Source organism: Lissotriton helveticus, chromosome 5_1 (genome assembly GCF_964261635.1).
Source record: "Lissotriton helveticus chromosome 5_1, aLisHel1.1, whole genome shotgun sequence".
In the NCBI taxonomy this organism is placed as follows: domain Eukaryota; kingdom Metazoa; phylum Chordata; class Amphibia; order Caudata; family Salamandridae; genus Lissotriton; species Lissotriton helveticus.
The window spans coordinates 792,736,859-792,763,084 of NC_136065.1; the positions used below are offsets into that span (position 1 = coordinate 792,736,859).

At 47.3% G+C, this 26,226-nt stretch overlaps 1 protein-coding gene across 10 annotated transcripts in view; it reads left to right on the plus strand.

Annotated features, from left to right (window-relative positions):
• The window catches only part of LOC144754917 (protransforming growth factor alpha-like), a 1,071,904-nt gene that overhangs the window by 888,831 nt on the left and 156,847 nt on the right, over positions 1-26,226 (plus strand). Inside the window, exon 10 of one of the 10 annotated variants that reach the window (XM_078643266.1) lies at positions 8,285-8,390. The exons of the other annotated variants lie outside the window; for them this stretch is intronic. The gene's annotated coding sequence lies outside the window, so the exon portion shown is untranslated. Of the gene's footprint in view, positions 1-8,284; positions 8,391-26,226 lie in introns of those variants that run through there. 10 annotated transcript variants of the gene reach the window in all.

The following is a 26,226-nucleotide window of genomic DNA, read 5'->3' on the forward strand; positions in this document are numbered from 1 at the left end:
AGTGGGGCCCCCTGTGTGGCACATCTTATTTTGCTGCAATGTTGCAAAATGTGGCATTTTACTCTCTGCGTGGTCTGACCTATGTATAGGAATCCGCAAGGGGATTGAATGGCATATATGACTCCCGAAGTGTTACAATTGGTATGTTCTTTCAGGGCTTGTGTATAGTCGTTGTGTGTGAAGGATTTGGTTTCTTTGGTCAGAGGGCATGCCTTGCAATTTCCACATTTATAGTGGCCTTTAATGGGTGGCATGTTCCATAAATGGGTCTGTGCATTTAATTCCTTGAATGGAAGTAGGGATTTGACCAATGCGTTACGGAGACTCTTTCCTTTGCGAAATGCATGCAGGGGAGGTTCAAGCATCTTGAGATCATCGGCAACCATGTGCCAGTGTTTGTTGATCGTTTTCTTGATCTGGTTGCTCTTTGTGCAAAATGTAGTGACGCAAGTGAGCCTCTCTTGGTTAGTGAGAGTCCTCTCTTTTGGTGTTAATAGAAATGCTCTATGGTTGTACGATGCTCTCTTACGTGCCTTTGTAAGGAGCCTGATTGGATAGCCTCTGTCTCTGAGTCTGTTGAGCTGATCTGATGATTCAGAAAAATAATCTTTTCTTTTGGAGTAGTTGCGCCTAACCCTAAAAAATGGACCTTAGGGCAAATTATCTTTAAGGCTGCACGGATGGTGGCTGGAGTATCTAAGTAGAGTGTTTCTTTCACTCGATTTCCTGTAGAGTGTGGTATGGAGTTTCTTTTCCTCAACTCTAATGGTGATATCTAGGAAGTGAATTTCATTGGTGCTGTGGTCCAAAGAGAATTGGATGTCGGTGGATTGTGCATTGAGCCAGCAGTGAAAGTCAATGAGTTGTGTTTCCGTCCCCTGCCAAATCATAAGCACATCATCGATGCATCTGCACCATAGGACGATGCTATTCCTGTATGGGTTATGGGTGTTAAGGACATATCGATGTTCGTAAGCGTCCATGAAAATGATTGCCAGATTTGGGGCAAAACTTGCCCCCATGGCCACGCCTTTGGTCTGGTAGTAGTATCTGTCTTGGACATAAAGACATTTTTGCTCATGGCAATGTCTAACAGTATAAGAATGAATTCATTGGGGACCCTGGTGGGTCTGGGTCTTTTCTTCAATACCTCCCTAATGACATCCAAGGCTGCCTCCTGGGGGATGCTCGTATATAACGAGGAGATATCCATGGTAACCAGTATTTCTTTACTGGGGTCGAATGCGTGGTTATCGACTACGTTTATGGCTTTCATAGTGTACCTAATGTAGGTGGTGGTCTCAATGGCAATTGATTTAGCAAAGAAGTCAATTAATTTGCACAATGGTTTTATCAGAGAGCCACATCCTGATATGATGGGTCTGCCGGGGGGTTTATCCATCCGCTTATGTATTTTGGGTAAAGTAAATATTGTTGGCATGCAGGGTTGTTTGTTGTTCAGGTATTCATGCTCGTGTTTGCTCAGAAAGCCTTCGTTCAAGCCAATACTAGTGGCATCTTTAATGAATTGGGAAACAACAGAGCTGGGGTCTGATGTGAGTATGCTATAATTATCAATTACTCCAAGTTGTGTCAAGATTTCATGTCTATAGTTCGTGTTGTTCTGGACTACTATAGCACCCCCCTTGTCTGCTGGTTTTATAACAATCTCAGTGTTATTTTAGAGAGAGATCAGAGCAGACCGTTCGTTCTTAGAGGTATTGAAGCTAACATATTCTTTTTGATTCAATGTTGCATCACATCCCTCATTACTATTTGTTCGAAAGCCATGATTTTATGGGACTTCATATGTGAGGGGGGATTGAAGGTTGAGGGAGGTCTAAGGCCGGTGCTTGTGAATGTGGGATTGAAAGGAATCTTCGTGAAGTAATATTTTAGTCTGACCTTCCAGAAGAATTGATGAACATTGTGGACATTGAAGTGACGCTGCTACGTGCAGATCTTCGCAAAATGGACACTAAAGTAAAAGATATGGAAATCAAAACCTCAGTTGATGATACCTCCACTCTTCAGCAACAAGTGGCTCAACTCCAAAAGCAACAGCTGCAAATGGGGGTGCTCCTTGATGACTATGAAGGGCGCGCGAGGCGCAACAACCTCCGCATCCTAGGTGTCCCGGAGCGCCTGGAGGAGCCAGCAGCCGATCTTTTTGCGGAGAACTTAATCTTGCAACATCTCCAGCCAAAGCAGCTTTCAAACTATTTCTCCATAGAACGGGCGCACAGGGTCCCCGGGGGCAGGCCGAAGCCGGGCGCTCTCCCCCGCCCTTTCATTTCCCGTGTGTTTAACTTCCGTGACCGGGATGTCATCCTCCAGACGGCGCGAGCGGGACCGCCACTGCGACTAGACAATGCACAGATCACGATCTTCCCTGATTTCACGATGAAGGTTCAGGCCCGTCGGCGCAGTTTTCTGGAGGTAAAAAGGGCGCCCCCGAGCTCAGTCCATCAAATATTCCATGTTGTTTCCCACGAAACTGCGTATTGAGTCGGAGGGCAAGACTTGGTTCTTCGAATCCCCTGCTGAGGTGTGGGATTGGCTCGAGGGGTGGCGTCAGCCTGCGGCCACTGAAAATCGTCACAGGAGATCGGCGGATCACTCTGACCCAGAAGCGTTACCTGAAAGCCAGGATCTGTTCACAGACACTGCTCAGGGGGATCAGTGAAGCTTTCGTTCATCTGGACTCATTCCATAGGTCATCCCGAGAGCACTCTCGTATGCTTCAGGACCTGCCACTTCACTTGGAGTGTTTTTGCCTCAGACCGTCTATGTTTTGGATGCCTGTTATTCATTCCTGCTTTTCATGCGATTTCTCTGCTGGCTTTTGTGTTAGGATCCACTCATTCGTTGTACTAATGTGACACTGTATTAATATTGTGGCTGTCCACATCGACTGTAGCTGCACTGGACTACTTCATCTTGACTTCCTGGGCGTGACCTTTTCGGTGGCTCGTTCCTTCCAGCTGCTACTCCAGGTCCCCGCCCAGGACCCAACCCTGGGATATTGAGACCTTTCTCTTCTGATAGGACTAAGTTTATTGACTGATGCTTATCCTGATCTACGTATATCCTTTTTTCTGGTCCGGATAATATTGAGCGTTCTGCTCATTTCAATGTTTTTCTGTATGATGTGAATGTTATTGCTGATGTAAATTGTTCTACGATGCACTAGGCTAGTCAACCCTGTACATTTGCAGCGGGGGCAACTTTTGGCTCTCCGCACACCCCGCCAATGTTTGGGAGGGCAACAGGCACTCTGCCTAGTTGGGGAATGGAATAACGCAAAGCTCACTTACCTTGGTCTGGCCGTATATTGACTAATGTGTACCTACCCTTGTTCTTCATGCACTTTCCTTTGTGGACTCGATGCTGAGGTCCGTACAGTTCTTTTTGCATTGTTCTGTTATGTAAATGTTATCGCTGCCATCGCTGACTTAAGTTACATTAGACTCCTTCCTCTTGTAGACTTTAGGCGGGATTTCTGCACCTACCCTTTCCTTTTCCGCTGTTACTCCAGGGCGCTATCCAGTGCCCGATCTGGTACTGATTAGACCTCCTGTTCTGGACCGGCCTGGGGTCCACTGGTTGGTGCCCACCCCTTGACTCCACATATCCTTTTTCTGGTACGGACACTGTGGATCATCCAGATTGTTTCACTAATTTCTGTACTATGTGAATGTTACTGATGATGTAATTTGTTTTTAGATGCACTAGGCAATACGCTCCTGTCAACTTTAAGCAAGGGCACACATGGCTCTCCACACACCCCATCAATGTTCGGAAGGGCGACAGGCACTCTGCCTAGTTGGGGAGTGGATAGTTTCAAGTCCGCGGGCAGGGGGGCAGGAAGGGGGGAGGGTATGGGTGGGATGTGGGTAGTTGGGAAGTTTGCTATGATTCTGGTATTGTTTTTGTTTTTGTTTACACGCTGCAGAGTTTTTTTGGACATGGAGCTTACTACACAGCGTTACGTGCCCCCGCAAGGCATTCCATACTCATCATTAGAGCATACCTGGTCTCCCCTAGACTCCACCATCGACCGGTTCAGGTCCGCTATCGGCTCTGGGAAACACTCTGAGACTCAAGGGCCTATACTCCGTGAATATCTTCCGTTCTTTAAGCCGCCATGACACCACCCTGACTAAGTCTCTCTCCCTCATGACATGGAATGTCAATGGCCTGGGCAATAGAGTAAAAAGAGGGATAGTCATGCAATATCTCAAACGTCACGCTCCAGATCTGGTTCTCCTCCAGGAAACACACTTGATGGGTAACACATGTCAAGCACTGCACCGGGGGGGTTACAAATTGCTCGTACACGCAGGATTTACCTCCGGTTCCAGAGGGACCAGTATCCTGGTTCGTAAAAATGTTGCACTAACGTGTACAAAGACATGGGCTGACCCACTTGGTCGCTTTGCTGTGATAGAGGCCATCTGGGAGGGAAAACCGTTAAATGTTATCTCAGTTTACATTCCCCCAACCTTGGGAATAGACGCATTGCAGACCCTGCAGCGACTCATACTAGATCTCCCACACGGACCCCTGCTTATTGGGGGTGACTTCAATATTACAATGAACGACGCCCTTGATCGACACTCCCAGCGTACGTCACACAGGCAGGGCTCTGATCTCCTAGATTTTACACAGGCGATGGGACTCGAAGATATATGGCGTTCGTTTCACCCGACTACTTCTTACTTCACACATTACTCTAATGCCCATAATATTAGCTCTCGCATAGAGGACCTTTTCTCCCCCACAACTGATATAGAGCTTTTCCGCCACCCTAAGGGGCTCCCCAGGGGAATCTCAGACCACTCCCCACTTCTTGTAGAATTTACATACCATCGCCAAAGATCCCGCGGTCCCATAATAATAACCCCTTGGCTTCTAAAAATCCCCAACATAAAAGACTGCCTGCTATCAAAAACATGGACAGATCCTGAAGGACGTTATGTATTAGCCAAGTTACGTCTTGGAGATACCTACATTTGTGTTGGCTCTGTTTATGCTCCAACTGGATCAAAAAAAGCATTTTTTCTTCATTTAAATCGTTTGTTAGTTGAGATAGGTGCATCACAATATCTCATAGGCGGCGACTGGAACATTGTAAGGGAACCAATATTAGATAGAACAGGACCCTTAGATAAAAATAATAATGCTGACAGGGCACTAATGGACGACATCTTATCTTATACTGGATTAATTGATCACTGGCGTCTTTCACATCCGTCAGATACTGAGTACACATTTTCATCTCCAACACATGGTACCCTCTCTCGTTTGGATTATTTTTTAGTATCGCAAAGATTAGTTCAATCCATTCAAGAATCTTGTATTTTGGAAGCAGCATTATCTGACCATTCCCCGGTCCTCTTAGCCATTGAAGTAGGCATGCCCAGACCAGGGCGTAAACCCTGGCGCATGAACATACAACAACACAAGTCTCCAGAGGGTAAACACCAATTAGAAACATTTTTTCAAGACTATATTTCTATGAATCAGGGCTCGGTAACCTCAAGTAAAGTGATATGGGCTGCGGCTCAAGCTGCTATCAGAGGTCAATTGATGCGCGAGGCAGCATTAGCCAACAAACGAAATGCTGCACGTCAACAAGAATTAGAACTGAACATTCAGTCTTATACCCGTCACTATACCATAGCACCAACACTGCAAAATCGTAAATCTCTAGAGCAAGCTCGAATGGCGCTAAATGAGCTTTACACATCTAAGGCGGAATTTGCCCTTCAAAAAAATGAAAACAAGACATTATGAACAAGGTGAAAAGGCAGGTAGATTATTAGCGGCACAACTAAGGCAAAGAGAAGCAGCCATGGCTATCCCAGCTATTAAATCATCTCAAGGTCCAATTCTTACAAGACCACAGGACATAGTGAATGAGTTTGCTTCCTTTTATTCGTCCCTCTACAGACCAGACACACAACTAAACACAGATAGACTAAACGACTTTCTTTCAAAAGTAGATCTTCCATACCTTTCCAATGATTTCCTTTTCTTGAGGGAGAAATTAGCAGGGAAGAAATTGCGCAAGCGATATTAAAATTGCCATACCATAAAGCTCCTGGGGAAGATGCGTTTCCGGCTGAATTCTATTGTTGGGCTGGACATAATATAATTGATTCCCTTTATGCTGCTTTTCAAGAAGCAGAGCGAGATACCTCCTTAAATCCTCTTTCTAACAAGGCAATAATTGCAGTACTCCCTAAACCTGGAAAGGACCCTTTGCTTTGTACCAGTTATCGTCCCATTTCACTCCTGAATTGCGATATTAAAATATTTGCTAGCATTTTGGCTTCTCGTCTTAAAAAGGTATCACCTTCCTTAATTCACTCAACTCAAGTAGGATTAGTTCCAGGACGTTCCTCCAGGAATCACTTACGTACATTGGCACATACCCTATGTTATGCTAAAAATCTCCCTCAAGACGCATTAGCTTTATCACTAGATGCTGAAAAGGCATTTGACCGCATAGAATGGGACTATCTTTTTAAAGTGCTCGAGCGTTTCGGACTTGCAAACCAGTTTATTCAGAAAGTACGACTATTATATGATAATCCTTCCGCACAAGTTAATTGTGGAGGTTTCATATCAGAATCATTTCCGATCCAAAGAGGAACACGTCAGGGATGTCCTCTATCCCCACTTCTTTTTCTTTTAGCAATGGAGCCTTTAGCAGCCACGATTCATCAATCAGAAGCAGTTACAGGCATATCCCTCCCTATAAGTGAATCAAAACTTTATCTATACGCAGATGACATTTTACTCACCTTAAGAGACCTCCCTAACTCATTGCCATCTTTGCTTCAAATTATAGACACTTTTTCTTCATTCTCGGGTTATAAAATAAATTGGGATAAGAGTGAAGCTTTACCTATTTCTGATGGAACCACTAAAGCGGCTATACACAACTTCCCCTTTCATTGGCAACCCTCACGTCTTAAATATTTGGGTATTTTAGTGAATAAGGGTATGGAAGGTATGATTACAGATAACCTAAACCCACTAATTGTTCAAATGCAACGTGACTTTGACAAGTGGAAAATTTTGAATCTATCCATGTGGGGTAGAGTTCAAGCTGTTAAAATGGTTACACTTCCTCGTTTTCTATATACCTTAGGTATGCTCCCTCTTCATATTCCCTTGTCCACTTTGAGACTCATAGATTCCAAAATAAAAACTTTTATTTTGGGGCTCAATGAAACCTCGTTTGGCTGTGACGAAATTAAAGGCTCACCATTCTTCCGGAGGTATGAGTCTTCCATCCATTGAACATTATAACCTAGCATTGCAGATTTCTCAATTATCATATGTGTTACCGGGAGTCTCTGATGTTCCGCAATGGGTCCATTTAGAACACCATCTTCTTTCTTCGGGTTCTGATATTTCTGCACTTTATGGCACTAAAATTGCACGTCAAAAACCCACAAACCCAATCTTATCGGCTATGTCCAAATCGTGGCAAAGAGCACACCGTTTATTAGCTTTAAACTCCCATATTCATGAAAAGGCACCCATATGGAATAATTCAGGTATTCGTATTAATAAGAAGGTATTATCATGGCCAGTATGGGAAGCAGCAGGTATTCAAACATTAGATCAAATTTTCTATAATAGTGACTTTAAAACATTCACACAAATACAAGAAGAATTCGGTCTTCCATCGCACCAATCCCTACAATATAATCAGCTCAAGCAATGTTTGGAAAAACAATTAGGTCCACATTCACCGGTGCTGTTAAATTCACAGATAGTATCCTACCTAAATACTTGGGGTAAGCATAAAGGAGTGATATCTGGTTTATACAGAGTTTTTACATCACATCTTTTTTCTCAACCTCTAACACAGACACTACAATTTAAATGGCAGTCACGACTTTCAATTTCTTACACAACTGATGCATGGGAGATAATAATGGAGAATCTAGATAAAGGAACCCGTGAGGCTCGACTTAAATTTTGCCTATTTAAGATTCTTCATGATTGACATTGGTCTCCTGCAAGATTAAAGAAAGCTGGTTTAATTTCCCATGCCAATTGCTGGAGATGTGATAACACTAACTGTGACTCAACACACATTATATGTGATTGTCCGTTGATTCAACCTTTCTGGGCATATGTGGGAAAAATCTTATCTTCTACAATGCCTTTACACCTTCCTTTCACTCCTGCTGTTATTATTCTTCATGACTTCAGTTATCTCCAAAACTCAACAAACCTCAATGTCGTCTTTTTCACACAGCAATGGCCACAGCAAAAATATGTATTTTACGCCATTGGAAATCTCCATCTCCTCCTTCGCAAGAAGAATGGTTGACAACTATGTTCCAAACAGCTTCTCATGAGAGAATAATTTATAATCTTCAAAATCAAACTGACGTATTTCTTCGTGTTTGGTCACCTTTCCTGAACCTGAATAGTGGCATGGATATTGATGATAACATTCCAGGAGTGGATACCAATACCCCTTGATCTGATATTTGACAATATACCCCTCTTTCTCTTTTCCTTCCCTCCTTTCACCTCTGATTTTCATGCTTTCCTATTATTATATTAACTTGTAGTTGTGTTGTATTATTATTTTATTATTCTATCTTTTCTAATTCTCTTTTATTCATAATATATTTTATTAACATTTCATTTCTCTTCATATAACTTCTATTGATACGCTTTGTTAGTTCTTATATCAACTATTTTTCTATATTCTATTCAATACATTTTTCTTGATATATTTTACAATTTTCGACTTTCCAGATGAATTACTCCAAGGACTGAGGAGATTTGTTATGGTACTATTTTCTATATTTGTAGGTATATATAATGCTTAATTTATATACTCAATTTATATATCTATTGAGTTAACATAGGATTCATTCTTTAAGACTTTTATAATTCTTATATATGTTGCTTGCATTATTTAAATATTTAACGTCTCTCACACCATATTAATTCAACTGTATACCTTGCTATTTATCTTTATAGTTGTGTTATTTATTGGTGCTTAGTAATTGTCATATATGCCTTTTTTTTCTTTTCTTTTCCATATATTTCGTATATTTATTCATATTCAAATTGTAAGTTATTATTAACTTTATTGTACTTATGATGTAATTTTCTCAAAATGTCAATAAAAAATTGTAACACAAAAAAAAAAGACTGCCTGCTAGAACACACGGAATATTACTTCACAGAAAATGTCGGGTCCGTGAAGTCGGCTATAACCATCTGGGAGGCCTATAAGGCTGTACTCAAAGGAAAGGCGTTCGCTCTCAAAACTGGCTATATACACAAACAAAGTGAGGACCTAATCCAGGCCGAGGTGGACCTAGTCCACCTGGAGTTGACCCACACCGCAAACCCCTCAGAAGAGACAGCAACCCGTCTCCGAACGAAACAACTAGAATATGAAGCACTAGCCTTGGAGAAAGCGCAGGCCAAACTTTTAAAGACTCGCCACCGAGTGTATGAACTGGGTGATAGAGCAGGTAAAATGCTGGCATGGCTCGAAAAACGCGAGCAAGGCTCCAGATGGATCCCGGAATTGTCCGGACCAGGCAATTCTCCTATCACAGACCCCGGGGAAATAGCAGAGGTCTTTGCTGCTCCTCTAGAGGGAGTATACACAGCCAGCGCGCACTATAATGCCAAGGTGTCTAGACTACTCTTAAATGAAATGCGCTTACCCACTCTTTCTGAGACTGACGCGAAGGAATTAGAGGCAGACCTCACAACGGAGGAGATTGGCAATGCATTGTTCGCCATAAAGTCAGGTAAAGCTATGGGCCCCAAAGGTGTCCCCATTGAATTTCTGAAGGGCATGGTGGGTGAGATTCTCCCACACCTGAAGGCAATGTTCGAGGAGAGCCGCGATAACGGATGCCTGCCGCTAGACCAACGGTTGGCATCAATAGTTGCAATTCACAAACCTAATAAACCAGCTACTGATTGTGCCTCTTATAGGCCGATTTCCCTCATTAACTCTGAGGTGAAAATTCTGGCAAAACTCCTCGCCACCAGACTCATGACAGTCCTCCCCTCCTTAATGTACGAGGATCAGCCGGGATTCCTCCCAGGCCGTAACACGGCGCTTAATCTCCGTAGGGTTCACAACGTTATGAGTAGAATACCATATCTCTAAGAAGACGCAGCTATCCTTTTCCTCGACGTCACGCTCGCCTTCGACTCCATAGAATGGTCTTACCTTTTCGAGGTCTTACTCCGTTATGGCTTCGGTCCAAAATTTATTCAATGGTTCTGTTTGCTCTATACTGATCTCTGTGGTCAAGTTTATGTCAACGGTCACACATCCAGACGATTTCCTCTACACTGGGGAACTAGGCAGGGATGTCCCCTATCCCCATTATTGTTCGCGCTCACCCTAGAGCCTTTGGCCCATTGGGTTAGAACGGATAACTCTATCCGAGGCCTCCGGTGGAATGACGATACAATTGACATGATCTCACTATACGCAGATGACATTCTCGTCTACATCTCTTCCCCCAAATCCTCTATTAATAGTCTACTGCACGTCATCACCAATTTTGGCAAATACTCGGGCTTCTCCATCAATTGGTCCAAATCAGTGCTGTACGGGCTACACAGCCCACTCCCTCCTCTCTCGAGGGGATATTCGATTGATGTGGCCCAGGATGGATTCAAGTACCTCGGCATCTTTGTCACCCCAGACCCCAAAATCTTCTATGACCGTAACCTAAAGGGCCCGCTACAAAGACTCCATAACGACATATCACATTGGAGATCGCTGCCTCTGTCTCTCCCAGGCAGAGCAGCCCTTTTTAAAATGCTTGCACTTCCTCGCTTTTTGTATGCCTTGCAGAATTGCCCATTTCTCATTGCCAACTCCTATTTTAATGCACTGGAGGGAGACCTCCGCCTCCTCCTATGGGACGGCGGCTCTCCCCGTATTGCTCTTCTCTCGCTTACGCAGGGGTGGTACGATGGTGGTATTGCCTTGCCAAATATTCGACTTTATTATTGGGCATCTCAATTGACTGCCACCAACATTTGGCTATATGGTCCACCAACAAACCCTGCTTTCCACCTTGAACGATATCAGACGGGCCATGAGGGCTACCTTGGTGCCTTATATGGTAAGCCTTCCCGCACTCGCTATATAGGCCCGATGTCCCAAACGCTAGCAATCTGGCACCGAGCGAATAAGCGCCTCGGCTGGTCTGACACACTCACATTATCCACTCCGCTCTGGGCCTCACATACACTAGGCTCCCTCTGCCATTATCAGGGCATTGACAAATTGGACATGATCGGCATCTCTACCCTGGGAGACATGATTCATAAAGGCAAACTGGTGACATTCGTAGAGCTCCAGAAGAAATATGATTTAGCCCATTCTGAGGCCTTCTGCTACCTCCAAATTAAACATGTCAAACTCACTAATGTCTCTGATCTCTCTTCTCTTCCACAATCCTCACCTCTTGAGGATAGACTATTATCAGAACCCCTTCAGGCCAAGGCGATATCCTATACCTACCGCAAGCTATGCAATAACATGCCTAACACCTTCCAACTCCTGAGAGACAAATGGCAGGGCGACATTGGGGCCATGAAGGATGCTGAATGGCAGGCGGCACTGATGTCCCCGCGAGAGTCGACTATCAATCACAGATTTAGGCTTATACAATTAAAGATATTATACAGAACATACATGTCTCCTCCTCTCCTAGCTAAAATTGGTAGGCGCGCAACCGATCTCTGTCTCCGTAACTGTGGGCGTGTTGGCACTTTCTACCACACTATCTGGGACTGCCCGATGATCCAAGACCTGTGGGAGCGAGCGACTCGTAAGATGTCTGATGCACTAGGAAAACCTGTCTGTCTCCCAAAAGCGGACTCCTTAATGTGTGGGACCCCACAGATCTCACTGCGCTGGAACGACAATGGGTGGCCCTGGGCTTTCTCTTATTAAAACGTGAAATAGCAATGCAATGGGGCTCGCCAAATAAACCGCTCTTGATCAGATGGGTCGCTGCAATGGATACATGTATGTTGTCTGAAAAAACTGTATACAAGGTCAGGGGGTGTCCTGGAACTTTGTAGTTCCCCTACAACTGAAATGGCGATGACCAGGATTGGTCCTCCCCGAACTCGCACTTGTAATGCACCGCTGTAATGTATGCCTTCTATGTCAATTTTTGTATTTCATGACTGGCAACTGATCATTTACCCTGCTTTTGTTCAATAAAATATTTTAAATAAAAAAAAAAAAAGAAAATTTGTTTTTACTTGTACAGCACACAATGACCTCACTTTTGGCAATTATGTTCTTGTACTGTAAATGATCAGTGACAGAAGATGGGTATTATCGCACTGCACAGCATATATGTACTCTTTTTGCTTATATGATGTTATTTTAACTGATGCAAACTTATCCCAATTATGCGATTCTGCCTAATTCAATGCATTGCCTGATTGACAACCAACATCACACTACATGCGCGATGTAAGAAGGGGTGCGTCTACACTGGTATCCCCTTGGTGTCTCGCGGACACCCGAAGCCGATCGTAGCCTCTGGACTCGATGGTACATGAGCGCCCTTCCGACGTGCACGTCATGCACGTTGCCCGTACCGGTTTATCTACCGGTGTGGGCGTTCTCCCAGTCATTGCTGACGATCGGTAGGAGCATCATGGACTCCACGACTTTTGCTTCTGAACAAGGTAGGCTTGTTACCTGACCACGGTTCCTTGTGGCAATAGGCTTCCTGAGCTAGGCACTTCCCCATACCATGCTATGTGATCCTTGGGCATTTACAGGCGCTTGTCTTTTTTAACTATCCAATGGAATTAGGTACCGAACCAGTCAGCATTGCACTGCGTTCCTCGTGTAGCCATTAACGTGCCATGCAGCTAACACCACATTCTGTATAGGCTTCACCACTCGAGTCCTAGCTCCCCTTTGACTCTGCTTCCTAGCGCCTCTCACTGGGCTGAGACGGATCACCCTTCTTAGTTAACTCTATCAGCCAGGACTCACGCTGCTTAGCACATGTGGTTTATGTTCCAGCACTGTATTTTCACTGCATATATGATACACTTTATATGTTCCACAGGACAGTGATTTACTTCACACCCATCATTTATGGATGTACCCAGTATATGGTGTTAAAGTGACTACACACCTTGAAACTCTGTGCCTTGGCACAACTTGGCCATTGGCCTTCTTCGCAAGTTTACTGCTTTGCTTACCTGAGTATCCAGGCCTGGCACCAGGGGTAGGTCAGTGTCTTCATTCATTTTTGACCTTACGTTTTGTAACACACACCTAGTTCCACATCTAAATTAGCCTTTTAACCCGTTGGTTGCCATCCCCCGTCCTGATGAAGACTTGCAGCTGAGGCTCAAGTTCCCCTCCCTGCATCAGCCGAGTCGAAACGTCGATGCCTTTCACTAGACCTGTACCTGCTCTATACGTGATTTCCCTTGAACATGCATTGTGTGCACATTAAAATTTTACAGATTACATGTAAATTAATGTTACTTTGCGGACAGGTTCTCTTGTACTGGTCTTCTCTACCAGTGTATTTAAAACATTGAATTGTGATGTTCCCTATTACTTTGACTTGCACCTTTTGCTACCCATCACTACCACTCCCTAAACCCTTTTTTTGTCTTCTGCGCTCAACCTTGTTCCTTTAAATAATGACTTTGAATTATTAGAATTATTAAGTGAAAACATTTATTGTGAAAGCAAATTTTTTTGTTGAAATCTTTTTATTAGGGTTTTACATTTCAAATCCCCATGTGGGGCAACATATTCATCATAGATCAGTTGGTGCACACAAAGTGATTACATATTTCTACAAACGTAATTCATCTTCAACATTTGGGTTCCGTTCCACCAGAAGGGATTACATATCACTGCTTATGAATTGCTGATAAGTTAGCTTAGTGTGGGATGTCGTGGCACACTGTGGCTTGTCCCTTGGGCTAGGTGATGGTGGAGGCAGGTGGAGGTGTCTCCCCCGTACTTGCATGGAGGACCCTTTGCGATGCAGTCGATTATTAGAATATTCCAGCGCGCGTGTCCACTCCCTGTCATGAAATACCCTACCCACTTCGTCTTTCCATGATTGCCTCAGGTTGTCTAGGGGGGACGTTAGCGAGTTCTCTGATGGCTTTGTAGTGCCATGTTACTAGGTGTCTACCTGCTCCCATTTGGAGTATCGTGTGGGGCACCGGGTGTGTTGGAGGTTCTCCGTCTCGCAGGTCCCAGAGCTGGCGAGCGCTACTAGGAGTTGCCTATGCGTTAAAAATTGCCCCGGCGGGAGGTCGTACCAGCCGACTAGTTGCTCGTAGGTTTTTAGTTGCCCTTCATGGAACAGCGCTTCCACTTCCGTCACCTCGTGATCAGTCCAGGTCCGTAGGGCTCCAACGGTATCATATTTTTTCCCCCGAGGGAGAACCACTAAGGGTAGCAATGGGGAGTAGAGTGGTCGTTCTTTCGACATTCTATCGATTTGCATCATGCATTTGCGAGCTATGGAGACAAGCAACGGGTGTGTGCGTGTTGGTTTGGTGCCGGGTAAGAGCATTCTCCTGATGGCAGGTAGCGGTAGCATGCCAGCTTCTGTGGTCATTTCCCCGATGCATCTCTCCGCCGTTCAGTGGGACAGCCACTGGAGCTGTGCCGCGAGGAAATACAATTAGAAGGACGGGGCTCCCAGGCCTCCGCTGGTGGTGGGTAAGTATAAGGTGCGCAGTGCTACTCTGTGCTGGCCATTCCCCCAGATCAGCTTTGTGAGCAGGGTATCGAGTTCGCAGAAGAAAGACCGGGGTGGGATTGCGGGGAGGTTGGCAAAGTGATAAAGCAGTCTGGGCACCATTACCATTTTTGCTATGGCCACCCGGCCGATGGGGGCCATGGGTAGAGTGGTCCAGAAGCCCACCGCCGATCGTAGGCTCGCCAGCACTTTGCGGTGGTTGCCCTCATAGAGATATGTCGGGGAATGGAAGAGCCGCACTCCCAGGTACCTGGGGGCCGCTTCGGTCCATTTTAGGGTCTGGGTGCCCCTCCTGATATCTGGTGGTGCCAGGTGGGGTCTAAGGCGGTAGATCGTCGATTTTTCTCAGTTGACTCTGAGACCAGAGGTGTCCCCGAATTCTTGTAGGGTCGTCCATATCGAGGTGAGGTCTACGGTAACATCCCGGACGTAAATTAGCAGATCATCCACGTATAATGATACGCAGTGCATAGTTTCCGCGAGCGGAATGCCCCATGCCATTCCCTCCTGTCGCAGTCGCATAGCCAGGGGCTCCATCGCCAACGCAAAGAGATGGGGGAGAGTGGACACCCCTGCCTTGTCCCCCTCTCCACCGGGAACGGAGCCGAGATGAGCTTGCCAACTCTTACCCTAGAGGGGAGTTCCTCATACAAGAGTTTTGTGTATGCCGTCAAAGTGGGGCCTATATTAAGGCTCTGGAGGACCGTGAACAAATGGGGCCATGTCAGAGTGTCGAACGCTTTCACAAGATCAAAAATCAGGCATGCTACGTGGGGGAAACCGTCCTGCACTCTATCTTGAATATGGAAGAGCCGCCACAGATTATGCAAGGTGTTACGTCTGAGTACAAAGCCGCATTGATCAGGGTGCACCAGGGTGGGCAGAAGTTGGCTATAGCGGTCGGCCAAGATCTTCCCCAAGATTTTACAATCGGCGTTCAGCAGTGTGTTGGGTCTATACGAGGATGGAAGTGTGGCGTCCCTATGGGGTTTCAGAAAGGTCACCACCACGGATTCGCGGAATGATGCGGGTAGTATGCCTCTGGACAAGGCTTCCTTATATGTGGACGCTAGGTGGGGTACTATCTGAGCCGCGAATGTACTGTAGTATTCCAGCAGGAACCCGTCCATTCCCGGTGTCTTCTTCCTTGCCAAAGACCCAATGGCATGCTTTATGTCGGAGGGTGTGATCTCACTGTCTAGGTCTTTCCTATCTACTGGGGAGATTGTGGGGAGCACCAGAGTGCCTAGAAATTGTGTTAACTCACAGGGTGCCGTTGGTGTTGGGTTGCGGTACACGGCTGCGTAGTGGGTGCGAAATATGCGTAAGATGTCTAGTTGGGAATGTTGAAGACACCCTGTCTCATCCACCAGCTCAGTGATAGGTTGCAGTGTCGTGTCCTGCTTGATCACCCATGCCAGTAATGCTCCCGCTCTATTGCCTTCCCTGTGTGTCCGCATTGCATACGCGTGGAAGTTGTATTTACGTAGGTCTCGCAATGCTTCTGCGTGCGCAAGCATCGCCGCTGAGAGCTGTGCTGCGGTGGCCCTCCCTTGGTCTATACCCCGGGACAAGTCCGCTAACGTGATCTCTGCTTTGTGTAGTGCCTGTTCCAGTGTTCTGCGCGCCCCTACTACCTGTTGGATGCAGTGTCCGCAGGCGCTAACCTTATATGCGTCCCACTCTATTGCCCTGGAGGAGGTTGAGCCTGCGTTGTGTAAAAAGTGTTCCCGGATAAATTCCCTGTGTATGTGTCGAAAGGCCTGATCCGTGAGACATTCCTGGGGAAGTTTCCATGTGGGGACCGGGGGTGGGGAGGCCTCCATCTAAGGGACACGAAGTGTGCGTCGTGGTCCGATACTACCCGCCCCAGATAGTCGGCACCTTGTATTTTAGGCAGGAGATCTACAGAACACAGGAATCTGTCGAGCCTCACCCGTAGGTCATGGGGGATAGAGTGGAAGGAGTATAATCTGGTGTATGGGTTTTGTGCCCGCCAGGCATCCGTCAACGCCCAGTGGTCTACCCATGTGCGGAAGCGTTCTGTTTGTTTGTGTGCTGGGGAGTGCATAGGAGGAGGGTGTGACCTATCTAAATGCAGATCTAAGACACAATTGTAGTCTCCGCTCAGGAGCCAGGGCATTCCAGTATAACGGGCTAGCACTGCAGTCAGTTTGTCCTAGTAGTGGTCTTGTTCTATGTTAGGGGCGTACACACAACCCAAGAGTATCGACTGACCTTGTAGGAGGCCGGTTATGATGACATATCGCCCGTCTTTGTCAATCAAATGGGTTTGTTCCTTAAATGGTACCCCAGGCCTGATCCATATTAGTGTGCCTCTGGCGAAGGCCGAGTATGTTGTGGTGCACACTATTCCCCTCCATTTTCTATGAAGGCGGCCTACCTCTGGTGCAGTCAGATGTGTCTCTTGTAGGAGGGCCACCTGCGCATGTTGCCGTTTAATGTAGGCGTACACCGAATACCTCTTAGTGGCCGTGTGCATTCAAGGTTACAAATTTTACATCTGTGTTCTGTGTTTTAGGGGCCATGCTTCACCTAGGCAGTTCTTGATCCTTCCAGGGTTGCAAATTTCCTTATGTCCGACCCACCCCCTCGGCCTTTCCCAGTCCCAACAATATAGGGGTGTCTGCTGTGATCATGCACTCGCCCTCCCGCCCGCCTCCGGATATCTAAGGAATGAAGAACATAAGGGGGGACAAACCGTAACTCTGGGGAACAGCCCCAACTTGGGGGACCTATTGCTCGGGGCAATACGTCCAAACTGTGTGTCATTTGTGTTATTTAGTTCGTTGTTACGGGGTGGTGGCTGGGCATCTCTCCGGCGGCTGGCGGCTCCGCTATTGAGTCCGTTATACTTTGGAAATGCACACTCAGGCATCGCAGATGTCCCGGTTCTTTGGCACTGATTGGGATCTATGCAGTCCGGTGTGATCTCTATGGTGAGTCCTGCCAGCCGTCACCACACTGCAGGCTGGCGTCCAAGTGGTGACGCGTATCCATGGCGGGTCGTCTCGAGTTCAGCCATGTTCACTGTGCGATCCGGGTCTGTATATAGCTGCTACATGAGCGTGTCTGCTGTTTGGGGCGTCACTATCAGGAGCGGCACGGAACCCTCCCGGGAGGCAGGTGCATCACTGCCCTCGTCCTCAGAGCTGAATAGGTGGGGGCCCCATCCACATCCGAGCCTCCCCCCGTGGGTTTGAGGGCGGCCCCCGCCTGTATCGCCTTCCTGCGCTTTGCTATGATTTGCGTGATGTCCAGAGAACCAGTCCCAGTCGGACTCGATCTGACACTGAGCTGTGTTAGGGTGACTTTCCAGCCCTGTCGCCTTAACGGGCGTGGTGGGCGATCATTTTGCGTGCCCGCTGTGTTCGGACGTTGGGGTGCATGCTATTCCACCCAGGCGGCTGCATCCTTCGGGTCTGTAAAGAAGTGCGTAGTGCCGTCGTGGATGACCTTGAGTTTGGCCGAGAACAGGAGGGCGTATTGAATGTTCTTTTGACGGAGTGTGCGTTTTACCGCCTGGAAGGTGGCCCTCTGTTGTTGCACCGCTCGGGAACAGTCGGGGAAAAGCATTACCTGCTTGTCCTCCACCTGTAGTCGTCCGTGTTCCCTGGCTGCTCAAAGGATAGTGTCTCTGTCCTGAAAGTGCAGGAGCTTCATCAGGAATGGTCGCGGGGGCAGCCCTGGTTTGGGTCTTCGTGCTGGGACCCGGTGCGCTCGTTCCACGGAGAAGTAGGGAGTCAGATCTTTGCCAGGTGTAAAAGTTGTGATCCAGGCCGTGATGTATTTGATGGGGTCGGCCCCTTCTGCCCCTTCTGGTAGATTCATGACTCGGATGTTGCTCCTCCGGGAGCGCCCTTCCAAATCATCCGTTTTATATTCTAGAGCCTTGATTCGGGACTGCAACTCTTTGATGGCGTGATGATGTTGCTGTACTTGTGGTTCTAATACCTGCACTGTTTTCTCACTCTGTTTGACTTTGTCTGTGAGCTTCCTGTGATCGTTCCGGAGAATGTTGAGATCGGTGGCTAAAGTATGGAATTTGTTTTCCATCGCCACTCTATGAGTGCTCTATGGCAGCGAGGACTTGATCCAATTTTCTGGACATGGAATCCTCTCTGGTGGGTTCTCCCGTGATCCAGTCGGCACTGGTGGTTGAGGCGTCATCTTTTGCGAGTCTGCCGTATGGGTGGTCCCCGTCGCCTGTGGGCGACCCATGATGGGGACCCTTAGATCCTTTGCGCAGGTCCTCGCGGTCGACGGCTGTTAGGCAGGGTCCAGTGTCCGCGGCTGTTCACCAAGTCGCCGCACCCGACACTTACATCTGAGGCAAGACTGGTTCGTGTCGGCGAGTCGGGCGGCGCCTCTCCGAAAGGTGGTAGCCTCTAAACTTGGGAGGGGGCTCAGAGGTGTGGCAGAATGGCGGTGTCATTGCCGCAGCCCCTCGTCCGGAGGGTGCTCAGTCCTGGTGGGCCTTCCCTCCTGTCACAGTGGTGCTGATGATAGGGTGCAGCTGACTATGGCCTTACTGGCTTTATCGACTCCAGTTCTGCGGTCGTTCCGTGGGGGAGGTCCCCGCGCTGCCCTTACTACTTCCAGTCTGCCAGAGCCGCCCGCAGGGGAGAATGAGGAATGGAGGGCCGCTAAATCCGTGCACCGTGCATGAAATGGGGCATAGACCAGTAAGTTCTTCTTCCTCTGGTGAGAGATCAGGGTGTTACCCCAGCAGAACGTGTGGTGCGTTGACGTGGTAACTGTGACTGTTTTCGCCGGTTCTCCCGGTGCTGTCAGGCCTGTCCGGCACACCCGGCTGCAGGAATGGTCTAGACAGCCACCGGACGTCTCGGGGCTCACGCGGTGAGGCCTCCTCTTCGCCCAGCTAGCCCGCAGCACAGTGCGGATGACGCAGGCCGCCCCCAGGAATTCGCATCGGCGGTCGCTCCCGCTGATCAGGTGGTACAGGTGGTCTGCGCCCTCCCAGCGTTTCTCGCTTCATACAGGGGCGCAGCAGTGAAGCAGGGACCCGGCAGGGGTGGGCTCCCCGCGCGGTCTTCCAGAGCCACATGGAGCCCCTCCCCCCTCAGCCTGTCAAATCTCGGCCGGTGCCCGGCCGCCGGGCTGGGGATCGCGCTGGCTCACCTGGGGCCTCGTTGGCGTGCCGTCTTCGTCCTCAGTCCTCAGTCTACCGGTGTCACACCGCCCCCGGTCCACCACAGGCGCTGCCACCGCATCGGGCGGCCGCCATCTTAGAGGGTCGCACTCGGGATCTTCTTACGGGGCGCTCCGGGCACGTTATAGGCTGTGCCCTGGGGTTTGGAGCACATCGGGGAGATCTGGCCGTGTTCCGGTCCTGATTGTTGCCCCTGTTTCTGCTGTGGGATGCGAGGGAATCACATAGGTGGCGGATGATGCGGCCCGGCAGCCGGACCCTCAGGGGAAGCACTCCGCCATCTTCAGCGGCTCGGCCACGCCCCAAGCAAATTTTGTTGTTTTGGCACTTCTACGTGTGTGGTTCTCAATACATGTATTCTTGAATTAATATTGAATGCATGATTTAGGTTGTTCATTGGGATATTAAGTATTAGTATTGTAGTAATGTACACAATACAAATTGTCCATATAACTGAATTCAACTCATGACAAATCGGTCACGGACCCCCTCTATATTCCTGTACTATACCCAGATCCGGTTTGACTTATTCAGTTACCCCATTATTTATAATGCCGGCACAATTAGTGCAGCAGCCCACTAGCAGCTCTTTTCTTTTTTAACAAGTTCACACCATGCTGAAAATTGGCACTGTATCAAAAAGGCGGGGGGGGGGTGAGCGGATATTCTAGTTTTGACCTCCACAACAAGTATTACATCACAAAAAAGAACCCAGCTATGTCAAAATGACTAACCCTCCACTAAAAAAACCCAAATGTTTTCTTGTAAAACCCTCACCACCAGGGTTACCCCTTGGTGGCAGGCTTCAGCATCAGGTCCATCCTGTTTCGTTACGGAGTGGGCGTGGTGCATCAAACAGACCATTCGGGAGCACGTAAGTGAGTGTGGCAATTTGAATGGTACTAAAAGGCATCAAGTGTGACAGCTCTCCTTAGGCACTACATATTATTTTGGTAGGACTTTATGCTGAAATTTCTGAAGATGTCCCCATGGAAAAAGGCAAGAGTTCCAGGAAAACCTGGACGATCATCCGCAAGTCTCAAATCTTTAGTACCTTGATAGGTTGAGCAAATGTAATGTTGTATAAAACTGCTACCAACTGCCTTGAAGGCCACCATAGCTGGTTCTCCCGAACCTATAGCCTAACGTGCAAAAGAAACTGAAGTCTGTTTATAGTCCCTGCTCTTTTTGATCCTGAAACTTAAGTGGAAAGATGAAGAATTAAATCAGTCAGATTTGAAAGCTGACGGATTTGACGAGATAAAAGTCCCCCTTTTAAAACAAGGGGCACAACCAACATAAGCAGCATTGTTCAAACACCTATTTAGCAGCAGCATCATTAGCCATGCCAGTTAAAACAAGCATTGGCAAAGCCAATAGGTTTCACCTATGTGGCTTTGCCAATGATTTTTAGCCATGTTGTAAATCAGCGTGGCTAAATATTAGTGGTGTGGCATAGAGAAGGTTGACATAGACAAGAGTGGACTAGAGGGGAGGCCATAGATGGGAGGGTGGCACAGAGTAGGGTCAAGTGCATAGTGATGTGGAGCAGAGTGTTGTAGATTAGAGAGGAGTGGTGTAGAGTGGCATAGCTTGTGAATGGTGGCATTGTGTGGAGTGGTGTAGAGTGGCATAGAGTAGGGTGAAGAGGAGTGGATTAGAGTGGAGTGAGGTAGAGTCGAGTGCTATCGAGCAGAGTGGCATTGAGTAGAATGGCATAGAGTGCAATAGAGTAAAGTGGCATAAGGCATAGTGGAGTAGCATAGAGTGGGGTGGCATAGAGTGGAATGGAGTAGAGTGAAATACAATAGAATGGAGTAGCATAGAGTAGAGTGGCATAGAACTGATGGAAGTTATGCAGAACGCCATACCATGGAGTGGAGTGAAGTGGAGTAGCGTAGAGTGGTGTACAGTGGAATAGCATAGGGGGCGGAGACTGGAGTAGCATAGGATGAAGTGGAGTGGCATAGAGTAGTACAGTTATGGGTGTAAGTAACTAAAGCATGATTAAGGCAGCAGCTAGAGTTAAAGAAGCCGTAAAACATTCAGACATGCAATTACATGCAGTGTGATGAACTGATTAATTGTAAAGAAAACGAATGTAAAATAAAAGCCCATGTTTTAAAAGCAAGAGAACCCAAAGTAAAATGTAAGTGCATCTTTTGATTGCGTCCTTGAAAAAAATAACTGCATCTTCTGAAAGCATTCACGTTACATATCTAAAAGAACAAACACAAAGAGAGATGTACTTGGTCCATGCTAAAGGGAGGAGATAACATAAAAAAGGAAGAGAAGCCTTCAGCAGCTAAGCAATCCAAACACTGTAAATGAAAGTGACAACAGTATGATATTAGCCCACTAATTAGTAAGCACAACACATGCATTGTGGTGGCTGGTGGAATTTGAAACTGGTAGGGCGTAAGCAGAACGAATCAACGTATGCGAGCTAGTGCAGAACTGCTGCTGCTGAGCACCGACAGGACCCGGTGAACTTAAAGCCCTGGTTCTGTCTATACATCTGTAGCTCCTTTCAAATTGTTTCGACGTTTCCTTGGAGGACACTGAACTTCCCACACTCCTCTGGAGGGTAAGACTTGGACACTATTAAAATACTGGGATATTACAATTGCGGCTCCCGGTAATGCCAAGACCACATCTGCACTTTCTAACATATATTACACAATGTTAAATTTGGGATTTGTGACCTAGGTTGGCTACGACTTCTAATTGACTAACTTGCCACAGACAACCCATTCCATCGGCCCATCACTGCCTTCTGTTAGGGTCTTCATTATCCTGGACTACTCTTCGGGCTCCTTAAATTGCAGGCGGAGAACCACTACCAACACCAGAGCTGCCCAAAAGGAAATTTTACAGCATTGCGTTACTAAAATGTCTGTACTTGAAAGCATGTAGGTCAACGCACTGTGAAAAAACGAACAAGTTTTAAGAAAGCATTGAGCAACCAGACAGAGGTGAAATCTCCAGTAGCAAATCACTTCTTGCGAGAAGCCTGCAAAAAAACCAAAGTGCTGCAGGGCCGATAATACCAGCTCCTGTCATTTGGAGTGTCTAAGACTGAGCAATACATATGCAACCTGGGGTGTTTCATACGCAAATCATTGTGTTAGATGTACACTATCATTGGTAGAATCTTCTGACGTAGTGCCAAAACTTAAGCAAGTGAACGAAACTCACAATTACAAAGCAAGGGAGCATTCGCTTACAACAATGTGAACACAGCAGTTGTTCAAATGAACATTTTATTCACACGGCCCCTGCAAATTGTGCGATGCATGTCAATACATGGGCCCACATGCATCATTGTTGGTATTTGCCATTCCTAAATTGCGAAAATTAAGGAATCGCAATTTAGAAATCGCAAATACCTATGCATTAAAAATTCTCAAATATATTTGCAATTCCTTATTTTTCCTTATTTGTGATTCCCAATTTTGCGAATCGCAAATAAGGAATCCCTTTACATTGATTCCTATGGGCCTAGAGGCCCATAGGAATCAATGGGAAGGCATTCTCATTTTGCGATTCGCAATTAAGGAATCGCAAAATGAGAATGCAATTTCAAGGGTGCAGGGGGGTCCAAAGGACCCCCCCCTGCTCCCCTGAAATGTAACATAAAGTCCATTTTTCACACATACATGCCCCAAGGGCATGTGTGTGTGTAAAATGAAAGTTTAAAAAATGAACTTTTGTGCATTTTTGCAACTTTCCGCAAATTACCATGAAGGTTGACTTCATGGTAATTTACCACTTCTAATTTGCGAATTCGCCATTTTTTTTAAATGATGCATTGCATTTAAGAAATTGCAAAATTGCGATTTCTTTAATGCAATCGCAATTTAAGAAATCGCTAAAAAATTGCGATTTCTTAAATTGCGGGAAAAAAACTTGATGCATCTCAAAAACTGGATTTACATTCGCAAACGGCCGAATTTTGCGATTCGCACCGTTTGCGAATGCAAAAACCAATGATGCATGTGCCCCATGGTTCCTGCATTTGCGAGTGCAGGCATGCCATTTATCAGATACGTGTTTCTTCGAACTTCGAACACAATTATAAATAGATTCCATAGCAAATTAAAAATGGAGGCACTCGATATGTTTAGCTTAATTGGCAAGGTTAGTGCACATTTAAAATCAGCACAAGTGTTATGTTTGCCATCCTTGAAGTGTGAGGCCTCTCACGTAGCTGATAGGAGTCCTACATAAAGCAGCTCCAATACCGTCTTCTCGAGTTCACGCTACACAAAACTGCAAACAAAGAAGTAAAACTACTACTCGATTGTAGCAGAAAAAGAAATGAAATGAAATGAAGCAGAACAAGTGATATTGGCGTCGTCCTGATAGTGAGTGGTGTGATGGATGCATCTCTGTCCTGCCTCTCCTCTGACGGGCTCCATCCGGCTGTGTAAAAAACACGAGCTGGCTCACTGTCTGAAGCTTGCTCTCAAGGGCACAGTACTTCTTATGGGGAGGGGGGGCAAACTTTCATCAGATGCCTGAGGTGTGATAGACGTCACTGTTGTTCATAACAGTTGCGGGCAGGCACGCGTGTACAGAAACACACACGCGCGCACGCACACACACACACACACACGCGCACACACACACACACACATGCTTGCCATACGCACACTGGTGATCACACTGCAGAATGTTAATCTGTAAAACTAACGATTTATTTCACACATAGGTGCCGCTGATGGAAACTCTACCCAGATATAGTGTCAAATTTTACAGCTGTGCCTTCCACGCTTCTGTTGTTTCCAAGCACTGAAAATAACGTGTTACTATTACCCAAATATTGGGACCCAGTTTACCAATTTAGGAAGGATTGACCATTGATTGGCTTGCTAGGTGTCAAACACACGCCCTGCAAATAGCAGCACGTCAAGAGTGAGCATTTTACTCACTGAGCCATCTTCCTGTGAAAGTGTGAGTCCGCTTAAAGAGCCCTACTCTCTCTGAAAAAGCCATGCACTCACTACAAAGCCCACAGGAAGGGTCATGGGGCTGCCATGTCGCGCGGGGGGAGAGTTATAAAACCAAACTTACCTCAGTCACCGCTTTTCCGGGTCCGTGCCACCTAGTCTGCTCCCCTTGGCGCCTTCATGTCACGAATGGTGGCACTGGACTGGCAGCCCCTCTCAGCCAATCCTGGCGCTGCTGCAGCGCCAAGATTGGCTTGGGGCACAGCTTACTACTCACCCACATCACGCCCATTAGGAGACCGAAGGGCTCTTAATGGGCATGCGCAAAAAAGTGCAAACACAAGTGCGCATGAGTGGGCACAGAGGGCACGGGTAAAAAATTCACCCTTCATTCCCACTCATGCGCACTTGTGTTGCTGCCTGTTGCCCTGTGACAATCATGTCAATCTACATGACGCCAGACCACCCACCCCTTCAGACTCTGAAGGGGGTGGGCGGTCTGACGTCATGCTGACTGACATGATTGTCAGTTCTCCCGCCTTGGCTCGCTCCTTTGAACTTAAGTAAACTCAGTTTACTTAAGTTCAGATAAACGCCGAGGGAGCTGCGGGCGGCTGCGGGTGGGGGGGCTACCCCCCCAAGCCCCAATGGATGCACCGCGCCTTAGGTGAGAATTAAAAATTAGAGTGGGGTTCGTATTAAGTTTGATCAACATGGGGGCGCTAGAGGGCGCGAGACAAGATGGCCGCACTTTAGTGAGGCTCCGTCAGATCAAGCCAAAATCCGTTAATAATCCTGCACATCCTACTTTGTAAATTGCACCGCTGAGGCGTGAAGGCATCCCGACCCCGGAGATCGCTTTGTGGGCGGTTCTGAGGCTCCCGCTGCCCGAGGAGCTCTTGATACACAGTGAGCTGGGACGGGCCTGGTGACGGGCCTGGTGAACCGGCAGAACATCCGAGCAGAGCCTGCCATTGAGGTTCCCCCACCAGCGGCTGCACTGACGGCGGCGAGAGGCGAGAGGAAGACCCCACGGCACGGAGCCCGGCGAGCTTCTCCTGTTCCCCAACCCGAGCCCATGGGTGAAGGCGAGGCCTGAGGGAGCGGCTTACAATGGTCCGAAGAGCAACGCGGGAGACGGGCCTCGAGAGGGCGGCTGCCAAACGGACCGGGACTCTGCCGGTGGTCGGAGGAACGAGCGAGGTGGAGGCTGCCGACGCCCGGACGTCTCCGGTGCCGGCTGCGGTGAGTGCGGTAGGGGTCGGGCGTGGTCTGG